Source organism: Grus americana, chromosome 1, assembly GCF_028858705.1.
Source record: "Grus americana isolate bGruAme1 chromosome 1, bGruAme1.mat, whole genome shotgun sequence".
Lineage (NCBI taxonomy): Eukaryota > Metazoa > Chordata > Aves > Gruiformes > Gruidae > Grus > Grus americana.
Genome location: NC_072852.1, coordinates 41,461,467 through 41,480,331, shown reverse-complemented (window position 1 = coordinate 41,480,331; position 18,865 = coordinate 41,461,467).

The window sequence follows — 18,865 nt, the reverse complement described above, 5'->3', positions numbered from 1 at the left end:
GTCTGAAAGCATCCCTGTTCCCCTTATTTTGCTTGCATACTTCAAAAACTATCTCCGTTCATTTTCTTTTTTGAAGCTCTTTAGCTCCAATCTTGTAAGCAGTTACAGATGTGTTTATCTACGGCATTCGGTCCTGTGGAATCTACGGAAATATATACTGTACGTCAAGTTAAATGCGTACATAACAATTTGCAGAATAAGGGCCTTGTTTTCCATAGTGAAGAAAAAAGGGAAAAAAAAAGAAAAATCAAGTCCTACACTTCTTTCATAAGCAAAGCGAATCTGCAGAGTTTCACGAAATGTGATATATTAGCCATTTTACTACCCAAAGGAATGCCTGATCTCTGTTTTCCCTGAATCTACTACATCTTCTAGAAATGTTATCTGACTTTGCGTGCTGTTGCAGAATACGAATTATCATTTACTGACACTCAAACCAGTTTAAGGAATTGACCAGTTTCCTTATATAGTCCTCATATATTCATATATAAGGATTATATATAGGTCTGCCCTCCTTGGAAGGAACTGAGCCTTTGTCTTTATCTTGCAGCACAGTCTAACAAAGGCTTGTAATCTTAACTCTTCTAAATTATGAGTATGGTGATCCACATGCTAATTGTGTTTGTATGTCCTAGGAGGGCTAAGATTTTGCTCAGCAACTAGCATTCCCACATATTTACTGCGACATTATTTGCCTGCCCACCTGTTATAACAAGTCAAGGAACAGAAACATTTTATTATCTGAAATAGCCTTCATTATTTGTTGACTGAAGTTTGAGGCAGAAAGGTAGAAAACTATTGCTATGTGATTTGGAAAAAAAAAAACAGAAACTGACACTGCAAAATAACATCCAAAGCTACAGGTTTAAAATGTCAGTTTCTGTATGTTTCATTAAACCCTTTAAAAGTGGGCACAAAAGAAGTGCCTGAGTGCTTTTAAGACTTTGTATGCAGGCTGTCAGTATTAAGCATCAGTAAAATAGGCAGTGTTTCCCTCTATCGCTTTCTGCAATGGGTTTTAAGTTATGTTTGTTCCCATCAGCAGCGCAGGCAGACATGCAGACAAAGATGTGCTTCAAGAACAGAGGTAGCCTGGAATACAGTAGAACAGTTTGAGTGTCATTTGTAAATATTTTTAATTTTTTATCACATTTTTCATTAAATACAATTGAACAGTTACAACTTGCACAGGCTAAGGTTTTTGTGAAGCTTCCTCAGAGAAGTGGTGAGTGCCAGGTAGTTGGGCTAACCAGCTTTGCCACTTTTAAAATGGGATGTATAGCTGCATGTGGCAGCACGGGAGCATTGTCGTGGCCTTCTCAATATACAAATAACAAATACATAACTTTCTGGGCTGAGATCTTCCAAAACCAAGCTGAGGGAGTCAGTCGCACAACTCGTCTTTGACAATATGAGTCTATAAATTGAAGGGCCAGTAGCAGAGAGGGTATGTGAAAGATTTAAGGTGCATGCTAGTAAGAAGCCATGAGGCTAATTCCTTTTAAGCCAAGTTGAAATATCACAGTCAAAATACTGGAGCAAGGCATGAGTGACAGGAGTTAAGGCTGTTTACATTCACCTCCAACTTTGGTCCCATTACTCAAACAAAGCATTGAGAGGTTTGCAGCCCCCCCCCCCCTTGTCAGTCTGAAGACTTAAAATAAGAAAGTGCTGCTAGGTACTGCATTAAATAGCTCACGTGCCCCAACTCATCTATCATTCTAAAACTGCACATTACTAGATTAACCTCTTCTTCATATTAGTAATGATGGGTTTCTAAAATGTAGCTTAACCAGATACAGGTCAAGGGAGGTATTAACTTAATTTGTTCTCAAATGCTACTCTCTGCAAGTAGTTCTGCGTACAGATCGTTATATATAGCCATTTTGATGAGAAATTACAAAGGCGTGGGGCTCCAAAGAAACAATTTGTGTACATATGGGAAAAATTCTTGGTTTTTCATTTGTCCACAGTTATAAACGTAGACATGGATTTCATGGGTATTGCCTCTGAAGCTTGCAACTCCTTTGGTCTTTCTGCAAAGACTGTTGGAAAATACATCAGATCATGGATCATTTTTTCAGCAAAATCCTGATAATGTCTCCCAGTTGTTCAAAACTTCCCCTAGGCCATCAACATCTTGTATGCAATCACATTTTATGAGCTTATAGGATAGGGTTTCAGTTACTCGTACAAAATAAAAGAGTATGCCTCACCTTAACTGAATTGCTATGGAGATGGCCCTCCCTAGACAAGTATCGGAAGAAACATGGATAAACTTCAGACAGCACAGTTTCCAATTCTCTACCAACTTACACAGTGGCCAGCAAAGAGCTGATGAAGGACCCCCATAGAGCTGTGGTTTATGTTACGTTAAAATTGCACACAAATACCTCTCAGTATTCACACTGGTGCTTTACAGTCTTGGAAGAAAAGCTCTGTAAATGAGCAACCTTATTGTATATCATGCAGCTGGGTACAGTTCATCCAAACAGGGGATCGGCATATTACAGCTTTCTGAGGGGCTGCCTAACCTTTTCTGCTTTTTAACCTGAGCGATCCATCCTTCGTTCATCTGGGTATATCAAAGGTTTGCAGACAGACTTTTTCACACTGACCCCACCCACACAAAAAAAAACAAAACCATGGTAAAGGGCTCAGAAAATGTCCTTCTATGCAAAGCCTAGAAACAACTGGAATTTATACAGGGAAGAATTACAGGGGAAAAAGACCATGGCAGCCCACATCAGTCGGTGCTCCACTGACCCTTTCAGCCTCAGTCAAGCATTTCTATGTTCATAGTTGGATTCTCTTTGCATACCTCAAAGTTAAAGATACCCATAGCTCTTTATCCCTTCTGTTGAAGTGCTAAAATGGACTACACTTCATAGCCTACTAACATGTTGGTCAAAACACATCAGTAAGGTGACCTCTCAAAGTATTATGAACACAGACTCAGCTTCCACGTGGCTGTTATGTACAAGACCAAGTGGTGGGTGACTGGGGGGTGACAGTTTCCAAGCCACAACAGGTTGCCAGAGAAGCAAAGAAGCAAGCATGTCATCCATTGGCTTTGCAAGTTATGACTAATTCCCCAAAGAGGTGGCACTGCCTAACAGGAGACGGTTGTGTCCTCTTGAGGCTTGCAAGTGGGCCAAAGGGAGTGGATTGGGACAGTGATCCTACCTTTAGTGTTTCTTGGGTTGGTTTTGTTTTGTGGGGTTTTTTTTTTCCAGAAGACATTTTCAGTAACGTGTCAGGTTTAACATATGGCACTGGGGAATACACCTTCTGTTTAGTTTAAAAATTGCTGCTAAGAAAAATGCTAAGGGAAAGACTTTCTAATTAAAAGCCGAAACAGCCAAAACACTGGATTGTAAAACAAGCTGACACGTGGTGATTTGTGCTGGCTTAAACATATCGAGAATAGGAACTTTCCTTCCATCGTTCTCCTCTGCTCCTTCACCCTCATTGTCACCTGTATAAATGACCTTCTTTCTTACTTGAGTCCAGTGGCATTAAGCATTATTTATGTTTAGTTTATAATTAGAGATGACCAGATGACTATATATGGCTTCATCTTGGACAAGTTTTATCTTTCCTTTTATAAAGGAATAGACATAAGAGGAAAAGGCATGGTGCCACACTATGCTGTGGGTAAAGTCCTATCTAATGAGAAGCTGGAAGTTTGCCACAGGACAGATAGGCTCCCTAGGATTCTGGATCCTTCTCTTCTCCTCCCTCCTTTCTCTCTTATCATTGCCTCTTCTCAGTCACCTCTCAAGTTGGAAGGAACATCTGAAGAGGCATCAGTGGAGCGTTGCCTGTGTACCACCAGGCCCCAGTGACCACTCGCTGTTTCCCATTCACCCTGTGCTTTGAAATCATACCGTCACCATCCTTTGCTGTGGAATTTTCCTTTTTATTTCAATCCTTTTAAAACTCTTCAGTGCTACTCTACTAAATCATAACACTTTACTCAAAAGCCAACATTTTCTATCTCAAGTTTTAGGCTAAAAATATCTACTTTTGTATGACAATTAAATATTTTAAATTTCCAAATTAGGTGGCTGAGATGCATTATTTTCCCCAGATGTTCTGTTTTCATATTTATCCACGTCTATTCAGCAACTGATTTTTCTTTTTCTTCCATTCATTTCTTTTTCCTCATTTCAGCAGCAATTAGAAGGAAAACAAGTGTCCTTATTCTCCACTAGCAAGTTTTAGTTAAAGTATATTTTGATTCCTTTACAAAGGGGTTTTTTTTTCTTTCTCTCAGTGTTTTTAAACACAGCTTCTTGAAGGTGTTTTTTTTCCAAGCGTGAGCCATTTCAATTCCACAAGTTCAATAATGCCACGTTGTTAGTAGTGGGGTGCAGAGCATAGATATAATACTGTTTGTTTCCTTCACGGAATAATTACACTTAAGACTGGCTAATTGGAATCAATTAGTGGTAAGAAGTTAGTCTCAGGGGGAGAACAAGAATTTGCAGAAACTCCAGATTGTGTTAGGAACCAACATTTCCACACCTACATCGCGTCTTATCTGCTAGCTCAGCACCTTTTCACTGAAAAATACAAGGAGAATGATAGTGAGCAAGGCACAGGTTTATTTCCGTTAAAATTTATTTTAAAACACATTATTTTAAAAATCTGTGGATAATCTCTTTGTCCATTTAACTCTACAATACACGTTCAGACTTCTGGTACTGGATGTCAATGCAGACAGAGCTTAGCGTGCTTTGTAAAGCATTATAAACATCCTGCGCTCTTTTGTCTCTTTCAATTTCCCATTTCACAAGGAAAGAATATGGATGTTCCCTCGTGGCTCTCCTGATTTAGCTAAGCTAGACAGTCCCTCCTTATGCGAGAGCACTTGTCATACTTTACCATCACCTGCCTCAGGCCCATTTTTGTGTCCAGTAGACGCTATGTAAGTATGTGAATGTATTTACTCAGCTCCACCATAACCAGTCGTACCCTCCTATGGACTCCTTGAGTTATTGCAAGGACATACACACTGATCTTCACCTTCCCAATCAAAACACCTTAGGAATCCATGCCATATGTCCTGGATAAGTATAAAATAAACAATTTTTAAAGAAATGCGGCCGAAATTTAACTGCTGAGGGAAATACAGCCTACAACAATCCTTCAAGAAGAATGATCTGTAAAGCCAATAACGAGCTTCTACAATCGCTGTGAAATTCCTCGGTCCAAATTCTGATGGAGCCCAAACTTTCTCTGAATGAGGACTGCAAGGAAGCAGGTCAGCATGTGTTTATGGTTGCTGGTTTCTTGTAATTGATTCCAATAAAGCACTTTGGTACACGCTGAAGTGTAGCTTTCTTCTGGCTAGCCTTTAAAACGGAGCAAGTGCTGAAGGGAAGTCCTAAAAAGGGGGGGCTAAACAATAAAATGGAGGAGGAGTTCAACTGAACGGGCAGGAGCATTTGCCTCAGTGCTTGTCTTGGCCAAAATTTGCCTGGCTTTGCTTTTACTGGGATCCTGAGGAATAGATGCTTTTTTTTCCTCACACAATGAATAATGCGAACCAATCGAACAAGGTCTTTGAATGTTAGAATACCAGCTATTGATTGTTGTTTGGGGTTTTTTTAAGTAACTGTTTGCAGTGATAAAACTACTCTGAATGCACCAGCAGCACTTAAACTTTAGCCAATGTTTAAAATACATGAAAATATCCTCCTTAGTACTTCTAGATTCCAGTCTTTCAAGCTACACAGGGGTCACTCTTGATTTCCAGAGTGGTTGCAAAGATGCGATTTCATTAAACATCAAAATACATTACCAACACATCTGATCATTCGGGAGGTCCCAGAGCACACTACCAGGTATTTGGTAATACTGCTCACCTCACAGAAAAATATTTTAGAATCACTTTAAGGATTTTTTTTTTTTTTTCCTAATGCATTGATACTATTTAAGTTTGTCTCTGCAAGTAAACTTCTGCCCCCTATCGCCCTTAATAGGACTGATCCCATAGGCACACATCTCAGAAGCAATAAAAACATTATAGCTGGTCTGGTCATAAAGGTCTAGAAATTACTCTGATTTAATTTATATCCTTATGTCATAAGCTTCATGTCAGCAGTCTGCAGAACAGTCATGGCTGCTACTTTGTTGTTAGAAAAGTGTTAATCTGACCACTCAGTTGTAACTGAGCTCAAAAAGAGTTTCATTATTAAGATGTTTTGGTGAGAATTCATACTCATTATCAAAGTGACGAGATTTAACCCCTGTTGGTATAAAACTGTTGATCACAGAACCATATTATTTCAAATAATTTGTTTATGAAATAAGACCAGAGCACTCAACAGCAAAGGCATAAAAATTAAGCAATCAAAACATTCCAGTAGAAAAATCATTCACATAGCAGACGATAATTCCTCGTGTCCTATCTTTTACCAACATGACTAATAACTGAAGAGAAGATTTCAGCTTGTGGTTCATTTGAATTCCTTTATTCCTTAGAGAAGAAAATTAATTAACTACATTTTGATCACAATTATCCTCCTTGAGATTCTGGAAGTGTGATAAGTAGAAGACCTACGTCTGGTTCATTCTGCTTAAAACTTAACTTTTGATGTGGGATGGGGGCAATGAACTATCTTTGCTGCTATATAGCTTTAAGGCTTTTCACAAAATAAAATTTAACTGACAATAAAGGAAGCATGCTCCTAATTAAAATAATATTGATTCAGCATATGGTATTTTGCCTTTGGTTTTCACTTTTTATTAGCCAAGTTGTCACTTTTCTCTTTAGTGCCACCTTGTGGGTCAGCCAGTTATAAAAGCGCACCCATCTCCGGCTGCACTAAAAATAGTCAGGATCTGGCATTCAGAGCATCATGGGGAAGGAGGGAGGTTCTGGTTTTGGGGATTTAGAGCGTCCTTTTTTTTTAAGAAAAATGCAATAACGTATGGAGAAAATGTTTGCTATACATTTATAATAGGTATGCAAGAAGACAGAACAATCTCTCTGGGATAGAAAGTAATGGAATCTACAGAAAAAAAAATCAATGCTCATTTACAGGATAATCATCAAACTTATCTTGGAAAATGTAAGTGGCAAGCTCTGACTTGTGTGATTTTTGCCACAAGAAAAATGCTCCTGTAGCTTAGTGCCATTACTTTTACAACAGCTTTCCATGAGAAGTAAAGCTAGATAATTGTAAACTCCCACTAACCCCACTTTCAGAAAAGATGACTGATCTGATGCAACATCATAGCATATTTGCTTGTGAAATTCAGGGTGGATTTGCACACAGCAGCTTTGGATTCTGCTGATGATAAAGCACAGACATTCGAAAACATATATAAAAAATTAAAAGTGTCAGGGGACATATGTACTGCAAAGGACGTTCAGATCGAGACTTGGCTGGAGTATGGTCACAGTACGTGTTCCCTAATACAGCACTAATAACTCAGCTGTCCCCTAACCTTACAGAACTGAACAAACACGTCCTCATACATTACTGGGAGAAACTGTGAACAGTGGAATTACGTTCAGTTTGTCTTCTTGAAAGGAGCAGAGAGAAAGTTTCTGATGTTTCTAATTTTTAAAGAGCCATTTTTTGTTACTTTTATTAACCCTTTTTGTTGCTTTTCTTAATGCCAACAACTTCTGAAGCTACGAGAAAGAAGTTTTTGTACATTATAAGCCCGCAAACAAAACATCTTCATTTTATTCTGCGCACACATTAAAAGCAACAAACCTCTTTAAGCTTACAAATTCTGATTTCCAGCTAGCCAGCTCCTTTGCATTCTCTCTTTCTAAATACAGACTTATACAGGAAAATAAGTCATCCCCAAAAATCTCTTAAACTAAATCACATAGTCCTATATCAGGTAATCTTGCTGGTAAGGAGAAGGGTCATTTTAAATGGTAGCTCTTGGGTTTTACTGAAATTAGATTTCATCCTTAAGACATATGATCAGAACAAGTGACAGAGAATATGAGACAGTGGAAAATGCAGTTTCCCATGATCAGATATAGCTATTATTTAGATGGAAAGAGACTAAGGACCACATGCCACAGCAGGCATTGAAATTCAGTGAAATTTCCCAAGGATGAAAAGCGCAGTAAACTCCTCTGCATATACACCCTACCAACAAGTAGGTAGGGGTCCAGCAGTTTCTCTGAGTCTTAGTCAAGTTCAAACACAGTAAGTTCAGGTCAGGCAAACGAAATAAAGTAGGAAGAATGGTCCAACAGACAGCTCACTAGCCCAGACTGCAAAAAAAAAATCAGCAACTGACTTCTCGGTACAGCCACAGCCTTCTTCCATAACCCCTGTCTTCCTGTACCCCTTTGCTAGCTTTATCCCTCCAAAGAGTGGCAAAGCCTTTGAGGAAAAGAGCTATTAATGACTGTGCGGTGTTCGGATGCTACACCCCATGGAAATATGGATAGCAATGGCTGGTACAGCCCATCACATTCCAAAATTTGCTGTGAGCTGAACAGCCACCCACTGCAAACCACTGATGGGTAAATGCTTCTCCACTGAGAAGACAGGAGGAGGGAAAAGTAGTTGCAATAAGGTTGAGTGAAGAATGACACACAAGTGAGAGAGCTTTCACCCTGTGCTCACATCTCAGCAGTTGCTCAGGATACAGCTAGAGACAGCTGTCTCTGCATGACTCCACCATGCATCAGTTATTCTTATCACTCTTTCCCCACCTTTTCCTACCCAAACCTTCACATAGACCAGACTATATGATCAGTTACCAGGTACTTCTATATATTTACTGGCACCAGAAGACATGCACTGCCAATCTGCCTCTCTGAAAGTTGCACTTACTGGACTGAGGAATGGCCACCTGCTTAAAAATGGGCTTTGGATATTTGGTTGCTTTGGTTGTTGGGGGTGGTTTATTGTTTGCTTTTTTTTTTTTTTTTTCACACTCCTGAAATGCTACAAAAGCATCAGATGAAGTCTGATGAGTGAGTATAATGGCATAAAACAAATACCTAAAGAAAAAAGTAACAAGGTACCCAAGACATTGTTCGTACAGAAGGTCCTTGTGTTATTTTTTGTGAAATACTTAGCAGAACAGGGTTCCATTTTCTACAAGGGCTTTTTAGCCTCTGCTGCATCAGAAACAACGTACATGCACCACAAGCTATGCTTCTACCAGGCCTAGTCTCCTACCAAACACATCAAATGCGAGGCCCCTCGCCCCAGCCGGCTGGCAGTCTGGACATGTCACCGGCAGCTACACTCACCCCAGCCCTGTCTCAAGCATCAGCCGGTGACAGAGTCACTAGGAGTGTGACCGTCTTGCCTGCTCCACTCCTCAGACAAGCATTTACCCACCTACCTCCCTGCCTGAAGAAGCTGCTCAGTTTGCTTTTGAAAAGTTATAGATAAATAATTTCACATGTCTAAGGTTTTATTCCTATATGAAATGCAAGTTCTCCACAGCCCAGGAAATTCCAGTTTTAACACTATATATATATATGCAGATGGCAAACTTAATTTTCCTAGACTACAAGATAGAGAAGACTAGCAGTGTCACCCTGAAGTTTACCCTTCAGTAAACACCAGAGCCTTGCCTTTGCAGTATTTTTAGTTACACTGAATGGTAGGTATCTGTATATGTACATAGCATAACATCACCTGGAAGAGCTGTGATCCAGCTGGGCCGAAGGGGTTTAGCTGCTTTAAACACCATGCTGTTCAGACTGCTCCAACGTGTTTTTCAGCAAGATCATCTGTGCGAGACCATGTGCCCCACAGGTGCCACACAGTGCTGCCATCAGAGGTAGCCTCAGGGTCTCTGCACAGCACCAAGCTCTACCACACAGCCGAACCCCACCAAGGCAGCAGAAGCCCACTCTGAGCAGCGGAAGCCTGTTGCACATACTTGCAGTGAAGTCAAGCATGCCCATCCCATGTCGCCCTCTCCAGCCACAAGAGATCCAGTCCCCACAGATAACACACAGCTCAACGTCACGCCTTGTAGATGCAAGGGGTTGCAAACTCAGCTACGAGCCCCTACCCTAACTTCAGACACTCTAGCCCAGCCCATTCAGGGGGGAGCAGAGATGGCCAGCGATGCTCTTTCCAGCCAGCTCTAGAACAAGCAACAGCAGACCATCATTCCCTATCTCTCCCTCTTCCTTTGCAGCTTCCTAGCTCCCTGCTTGGCAGTTTTCCTCTCCACATTGCTTTTTCCACCACTCCCGTCAGTCTGTATCTCTGAAGCCTCTCCAGGGCAGCCTGCAGCCTCACCACCTGCTGCCCCATGATGCCCGGGCAGCCGTCTCTTACAGCAGCTGGTTCAAATCTGCAGCCTGATCTCAGCTAGGGGAGGTAATTAAGACATTCATTAACACTCCCTGAGCTGTGAGCAGGCGGACTGTATTTACCCCATCCCAGTAACTGAGGGCAGTAATAGCATCTGTAGGTTATCATCCTGCATATGGGCCAGCACTAAGGAGCCCAGGTGCCAATGGGCTTTACAGACACATCTTTATCAACATCAGAAGGAAAGTTAAATCTGGGTGAGATTTTGGAAGGCGTGTGCTCTTTTTATGAACATCCTTTTGTCCTCCCCTCCTTCCCTGATGTTTTTTACTTCAACCACTTCATCCTGCTTTAACTCCCTTGTCAATCCCTAGATGTCTCACCTCGGTTTTAGTCTCCATTCCTCAGGCTCCTCATCGCAGCATCAATCTCCTGGAACACCTCAGTGCAGAAAATCATGACGTGACATTTACAAATAAGATTTTTATATGAGATTTCCAATAAAGTCTCAGATCTCACCATGAGGGCCTAACAGTCTTTGTACAGCTAAAATATATCCAAGCAAAATTTTTTTTTCTGTAGTTTTGATTCTGAAATGCATCACAGCAGAGGACAGTTTAAATATAGGCAGAAAACACTGCTCAGTTGTAAAGCCTCTCAGAATTAACTTCCTCAAAAATTATTTTTAAGGCTGACAAATCATGTGCAAGGTCTTTTCCCAAAGGAGAATTTTTCTTGGATTCATTTAGTAGTTGAAGGTTGTGTCATATGTCACCGGAAAGGTAATTTTTCCTAGTTTATGAAAAATGCCTTGAATTTGACTTTGCTGTCACAGGGGAATAATGATATCTATACAGGTAATAAACTGGCACACAGAGATTGTTGTTGGTAGCTTTGCAAGAAGTATACAATTTTATAGAGGATGATAGGAAGTAACAGGGTGAATTAATATCAAATATGCAATTTATTTATATAGCGTCTACCTGACTCAGGTTTCCAGCATTTTTAATATTCTTTTAAATGTTAATAGTTAAAGCATAACAAACACAAGATCATTTTAGAGGAGCTAATGTACAGCTCTGTAAACTCAGTAAGCGAAGGCTATTAATGTTCTCTTTTGTCTTCCAGACAGAAAATCAAAGCTATTTAAATTAAAGGATGCATATAAAATCAATGTATGTTGATAAGGTGTGCACATTAACAATAATGTTTGAAAACATTCTTTGTAACTTGTGTATATAATCGTCTCTTTCTGGATAGATGGCCATATTAGCTGGCATCATCAAGAGCTCCTTAAATTAATTTTTTCCTTTGTTTTCTTTAAATTATTAAATTTTAAGCCTGTATAGTAGAATTCTAGGGTAGGCTATAGCTGCGCAGCTGCACAACCGCATGCCCATTCCGATGGGTGGGATATACCTATACAGCCTGTTTGGCCCAGGCTGAAGCTGGAGGCTGAGGAAGCCTCCTGGTTCATGGTGCTGAGCCCAAATTCGGACACAGGCAGACACCACGGCTGGGGCTGACCAGCCCTGGCCCCGCTGCCAGGCAGCGACCGCAGCCACCTCCTTCCTCCTGGCTGAGACCCCCACCCATCCAGGGGCTGCTTCCTCCCATAGTGCCCCAGGAGGGTCGATCACCAAATTGTTGGAGCATAGGGTGGTAAGCCAATCCCCCACGGCTTTGCTGGAGGCAGCTGTTCATGTGCCGTGCAAGTCCCATGGCAAAAGCACCAAAGATCTTGTTTCCTGAGCTGGTTTGAGTCCAGGGTGAGGGGACCCAAGCGTAGGTTGCTGGCTGGGTGGAAAACAGGCAAGTGAGAGCACAAACATAGGCTGAGACTATGATCAAATGTGCAAAGGAGGCTTAGCTTTAGCTTAGGAAGTGATTGTCAAAATCCTATGTGATGTACTGAATGTGCAGCTTTGACTCATCACAGCTGTAGAGATTTAACAATCTAAAAGGAAGCAAGAATAAACCAGTTTCGGAGGGTTTTTTTATTATCTATCCATTCAGCATGTCCACACTTGCACCCATATCATCTAATTAAAACAAGTTAAAGAATTATCCACATAACAGCTATTCATTTCACTTGGAGTGGTCTAGCTAAACCTTGTAGCTGGCTCTGTAAGTCTCAGCTTTAGTATTTATCATATTTAGCTGTGGTCTATCCAGGTGTAAAATTACCTGCACACCAACTTGCAACCAGTTCAGAGGCCAGAGACTTTCAATGTAGAACATTTGTCCCTAGGCCCCCTGCTATCAAAAGTATCCTGGAAAGGATGAAAATAGAGTGAGATGGTCTTTTACCCACTGGTAAGTCATTGAATCGGAAGGAATCGTAAATATCTAGGGAAACCACCCTGACAGAATCAAAAGAGAGGACATGCAAGGCATCGTCGCTCAAGAAAAGCAGGTTTGTTGGCTGTGGGGAACGGCACTGCAAGGTGTCATTACCAGGGGTGTACACAGAAAGGCGCAGGGACCGCGGCAGCTCCCCACAGGAGGAACATCTCAGCAGGTTTTGTGGAGGGCTCCAGCCCAAACATGTAGAAGCTAAACACATCAGATGATAACCTTATTTACATGAAGAACCTGTTTTTTCCAGCTTCTTCATAGGCTGAAGCCCCTTTTACTCCAAAGGAAATGTTTCCCAGTTAAAAACTATCAGAACGGATCTCCTGAAAAGCTTTTTCCATATGAATAATTCCACCTTAGGAAAACCATGAAAGGTCAATTTATCTGTGGTCTCATGTTGGCAACGGTTACTGGAAATATCTGAAACATGATATATATTTTTCAGGGAGATACACAGGAACAAAGACCTGTGTTCCAAGTCATCAGTCATCGCTAAAGCTTAAGAATTTTATTTCTGGGATAACCAGGAATGCTCCGTTGTCTCCCAAACTTGAGCCCAGATACACCAGCAAAATACCAGATCTAACTTTCAAAGGTGCCACTTTAAAAGAGACCGTTTGACAGGAAAGTTGAATCAGCCTTTCTCTCCTTGGCAAGGCGCCTAATGAGGTACAGAAAAAAGGGATACACCTGTTTAGAAGCCAGCTGAGCCAAAAGGCTTTTTACAGAAATAGAAGGGGATGCTCAGTTAAGAATGAGAACCTGAATCATTATTGTCAGGAGCTTGACTGGATGCCAGGAACAGGGGCACAATGGGAAAGTCGCAGCCGCATAATCAATGCCACATCTAAGGCGTACCACAGACTGCGGTTTATTTTGGCGTTATCTTCTTGTACTACCTCCCCATACTGAGGATAAATATAATAATCATCATCTAAAAAGAGTATTTTACCCAGTGTCAAATATTGAAAATAATTTCTCACAAATGGCTTCTTGCTCAATAAAAATTAATTAAGGAAATTATGTAAAAAAACATCTTCTTGGGCAGAATATGCTCAAAACAATGAAAACAAAGCATCCTTTTGGAGATATTCTGTTGACAATAATCCCAAACACCACCGTTTCCAGCCGAGCTAAGACTTGTCACTTACACAGTAGTCACTATATTAAGTTGCAGATTTGTCTGTCATGTGTTAATATATATTCCTATGGCAGATGAAAAGTTCAAAATCAATTTGAGCTTTGCCAGTGGCTCCAAAATGAACAGTCATGCACACAACTTCATATAATGGCATTTAAAGTGTGCACAGATGCACCCATCTCACATGCACTTTAAATCTTGTATTTAAAAGGAATTGAGCAAAAGTATGAACTATTTCATACATTTACCCAAGACTGCTGCAGGAAATATCGGACAGTTAAGTGAAAAAAAAAATTATTATATGTCTTTCTTCATAAACCAGGAAATTATTCACATTACGTGACACCATTAAGCTCTCTATGGGCAAAGCAAAATTGTTGTAATGATAATTGTATTTAGCATTCAATTTACGTGCTGCTTACTCTGAGTAGAAAGTATAAATGGGTATTTTCAGGGAGAAGGGAGAAGAAGGGAGAATCAGACTGTGTCAGATTTAGTATACATAAAGGATTTAATATAAAATGGTTCCAGTCTTGGTTAAGGCTTCTTGGAGCTACTGTATGCATGTATGTAAGTTAATAATACTAAGGAAAAAGAAAGCAAACCAGTAGTACCATTCACTTTTCTCTTCATGAATTGAAGTATTTCCTCTCCTGTGCCTCTGTATTCAGTCCCTCATATGCTTTTTCTGAATATTTGAGTGGATTATCCATTTCCATTAATTTTCTAATTTTATCTGTCAAATATACTCTCCAATTTCCTTAACTTTTTAATAAGACTATGCATGGAAATACATCTCACTGGAAATTGCTTCTGGAGGATGCTATAATAGATGCTTGTCAGGTATATTATATGAAGAAGGCTTTGCTTATTTCTCCATGTAAACTGACACAATTAGGATACTACAAATTAGAATGTAACTCATGTCCTGTGTTTCCTGAGGTCTTCTGAAGGAGCTGAATGCTGTGCAACTCATTACTTCCCCCTAAACATGGCATCTGCCATTTTTTTCTGAAGCAAGCTATTATATGTTGACTATCGACAAATATTTTACAGGACAAGTATTTTCCCCTCAACAGGGTTAAACCTTATTAGCCTTTGAAAATGGTCTTTTCTAAAGGGTGATTAACGTGCGATCAGCAACTGCTCCGAGGAAACTGGACAGTGTTTTTAATGTATAACCAAATTACGTAAAATATCCTTTATCTTTGTGAGCAGGTTTCTCATCAGTGCATGTTTCATTAGCTGTCAGCACCCTGGACACGTCAGCTGGCCATTGATCACCCTCTGGCAAGGGCTATCTCAAGCATTTAAGATGGAGAACTCCTCAACTGAGCTGCTTTTGAAATCCAAAATAGTCATTACGCAACTCTTATAGATTTCAGTAGTAATGAGGCACAAAATGCCAGAAACTGGGCTGAACCACCCTTGAGTGGTAGAAGGGACAAGTGACACTAATTAAGAAGTCTTTCTGCACAGCTACTTGGTCCAAAACTTTGTGGGTTGGAGGAGACTTACTGTAAACCGACCGTTGTCACGTTGTCCTGGGAATTAGTTTTGTAGGCTTGGCAACTGAGCCTGTGGAACCACACAAGGAGTTCACCCGCTCAGTGCTTAGTCTGGTCAATGAGGAGTGAGGAACAAAACTGCCCTCAGCACAGCTGATTCCCAGGTCAGGTGTTTGGAAAAGGGACGACGTCCTATGGAGCACAACCCTGCTCGTTGATCTGGGCTACCAAAGATTCACGTGCCTCTGAACGCACCGACAAAGTATGAGGACTTACTCTTTGCGTTGCTTTTGTGACTCCAATCCACCAAGCTGGAAGAAAATTGATAGTAAGTCTCTTTTACTTTTCAGAAAAAAAACTCTACGTAATTATGTTGGTATACTTGAAAAATAATCATAAAATCTTTAAGGTTGGAAAAGACCTCTAAGATCATCAAGTCCACCCGTCAATAATACTTCTATACACTATTTCAGAAATCTGAGGGTTTGAGACAATTCCAATATTGGACTTTTACAACACCCACACCCACCTACCCTTTCCCTGCTTGATGCAATGGCTGCAAAGCAGCGTAGGAAGATAGAAACAACTGCTATTTACTTTACTTACTCTTAACTGATTTTTTTTCCTTCTTCTTTATTTTGTCTCTCCTTCAAAGGAGTCTTTTATGATTCTGGGATATGATAAGCCACCTTTACAACTTTAAACCATCTCACTACTTCATGCTTTTTTTTCCCCTTTTGTAATATATATTCCACAAGTAATGTGCATCACAGAATATTAGGCAGATCTGTTTCTTTGCTAGGTTAAAGAATGATATACATTTTCAATTTATTTTCAATGAAAGTTAGAAAATGACAGCTATATTTGTTTTTTACTATGTAAAGTGAATGATAATGGTTCACCAGCTGATTTATTTATTTCCGTTCTTTCCACACTATGCTACTTTGGTTGTATAATATTATCTAGTTTAGCTTGGAAGAACTCTACTTGACTATAACAAGTCCTTTGCTTTCGAAATTTTAACATATATAAATAAATAATGGTAATGCTTGGGAGAATAACCTTTTACAAAAGGCTTAAATCTATACAGGGTTCTCCTAACTATTCCTTACAGAACTCTAAGAGTAAGGATGCAGAGAAAGGGATGCCCTACAGGACTTCCAGGATTACAGAGACATTGCTCATCTTTCTTCAGCTATGTAGGCATTATTAAAAGGAGCTAAACTGTTTCTTTTATGTTTAAGAAATGGTTTAGAATTTTCTGTGTAATTGACTTAATTTCAATCAAAATCATCTAAAAGCTTTTAGTCATTAAAGAAAAAATGTATAGAATCTATCAAACAACTGTATTAATAATGTGTGGGGTAAGAAGGTGTGAGGAGGCTGAGGAGGGACATTACAATTACTTGTCAAAAACTCTTCTGGACAAACAATTATGTTTCTTCTTCTCATATGACAAGACCAAAAGTTACTTCTCTTCAATAGCTCTTTCAGAAGAGGTCTTGATGTCAAAGGAGGTAAGACAGCTATACTAAGGTCAAAACCATTGATTTGTCATGATACTGCTACTGTCAGCTTAGCAATGTTGTCATCTTTGTGCCCGTGGGACCCTGGCCTGGGTATCCAAAAGGGAATTTAAGTGCAACCTACGTGCTTAAACTCAAAACTGTGATGCTAAAAGCTTTGCTGAAACAGGCATCTGCCCAAAGAAGGTTCAGATCCATATCTCCCAAAATAAATGATAACATAACACTGTCTTCTTGCATATGGAGATGTGGCTTTGAATCCCTTGGGAAGAAATGAGGGTTGACCCTCTGTTTCCCGCATCTTGCCTAGAGCCTCTACCCACTGGACTATAAAATGTCAAGGAGTCCTTCTGGTTTTAAGAAAAATAGTGATTGAAAGAGCCATGTGATGTAAGACATGTGCCATTTGGACTCCCCTGTCCTCCACATTTCCTTACTAGCTAACTCCACATTCTGACCTATTTTTCATGAGGTCTACTGTCAATTCTGAGACTGTATCCTTTTTATAGTAGAGTAGCCTGAGCATCTATCTAGAGCATTTGTGTACATAGATATTTGCAAAGAGGGAGATATCAACTGTTATGTAGTAGAGTCATGGCAATTTCAAGTCATATCATAATACCTTTTTCCCTACCTGTTTTCTACTCATCACTAAGTGGTTACACATACATTTATGTCAATTCTTTAGCACTTACATGAATTAAAGGCGGGTGAGCAGTGCTGATCCCTGTTTAGCAGCACAGTTTTCATTAGTCTTCCCCTCACCCAGCTGGCAATGTGGTTCAGTTTAAAAATGTGAAGAGGGCTCTGTGGTCAGTACCCAATGTAAAGAATAGTCTGAACAACAAACTCACGCTCAGATATCTCAAATATTTATTTTCAGGCTTAAATCAAACTTACAGCTAAACACTTAAAATCATTCTCAAATGTGTAAATAAAGCACAGGGATTACTCTGTATGTATGAGGTCATATCAATAGTGTTTCAGTGATGGTATAAACATCGTTCATATGATGTGATAACATACAAAGAAGTATTTTATTAGAAGCAAGGTATGATCTGAAAAACACACCTGTCACTGAAGCATCATGTGCCACTGCTTAAAGTACGGTTTCTAGTCTAAAAAGTAACTGTTTAGAACTTCTATCATAAAGGCTCCACATTCACATCTCACATGTTGACAACTGTCAGCTCAAATCTGCTAAAGTCCGGAAGAAAAGTTATCTTCCGCTAATGGGCAATCCTGCAAAGTGGGTCTGGGAGCAGAAAGCTGGCTCCATGCATCCAACTTCATGCATCACCAGCAATAAACGTGCTGCAGCCTGAACTCGGGCAGTTTCTCTGCTGACGAAGCACAAACCCGAGAGAACCTGGCTCACGCTTCCACGGTAATGGTGGCTCTTCAGCAGTAACAGAAGGAAAAAGTAGCAAACGTATATTTTAGTCAGTAGTCATCATTTATGACTGAATACACCAGGGGAGAAGGTCAGTTGGTTACATTATCCCCTTTGTTCAAAGTTACCTTTCACAGTTGAGGCAAAACATTTCAAGACTAGCTAGAGCATTCAAATACCTCTAAGCCTGCTAATTCAGGTAAGGGCTTCTGCTAGAAAACCCAGGCCTACACCATGGGAGGCAGGACTGTTGAGAACAGGGGTGAAGGAAAGGGGCAGGCTAGGTCTACACAACAGCAGCTGCCAGCCATGGCTGGCTGCCTCCAGGTCCTTCCTCCCCAGCGACGACTTGCAGGGGCTTTCCTCGCTGCAAGTGGCTGCTCCTCTCCTGAAGCATCAGCAAGGCACTTAGGGCAGCTGAGGCTTTTGGATCCAGACCCACCGCAGGATCTGTGATGAGCTGGGCCTGGCAGGACTGAGTGGCACAGCTGGTGCCCAGAAGGATGCATACTGGTAGTTGCTGAAATTTTTTTAGGATGCCGTCGTCTTTTTTGTTGTGGTGCAGAGAGACCTGCCTGTGAGAGGAGAGCACACTCCACAGGTTTCTGTTTCCTCTGCTGTCATTTTCTTTAGTCAACAAACTGATTTAAACCAGGCGTGGATCTGAG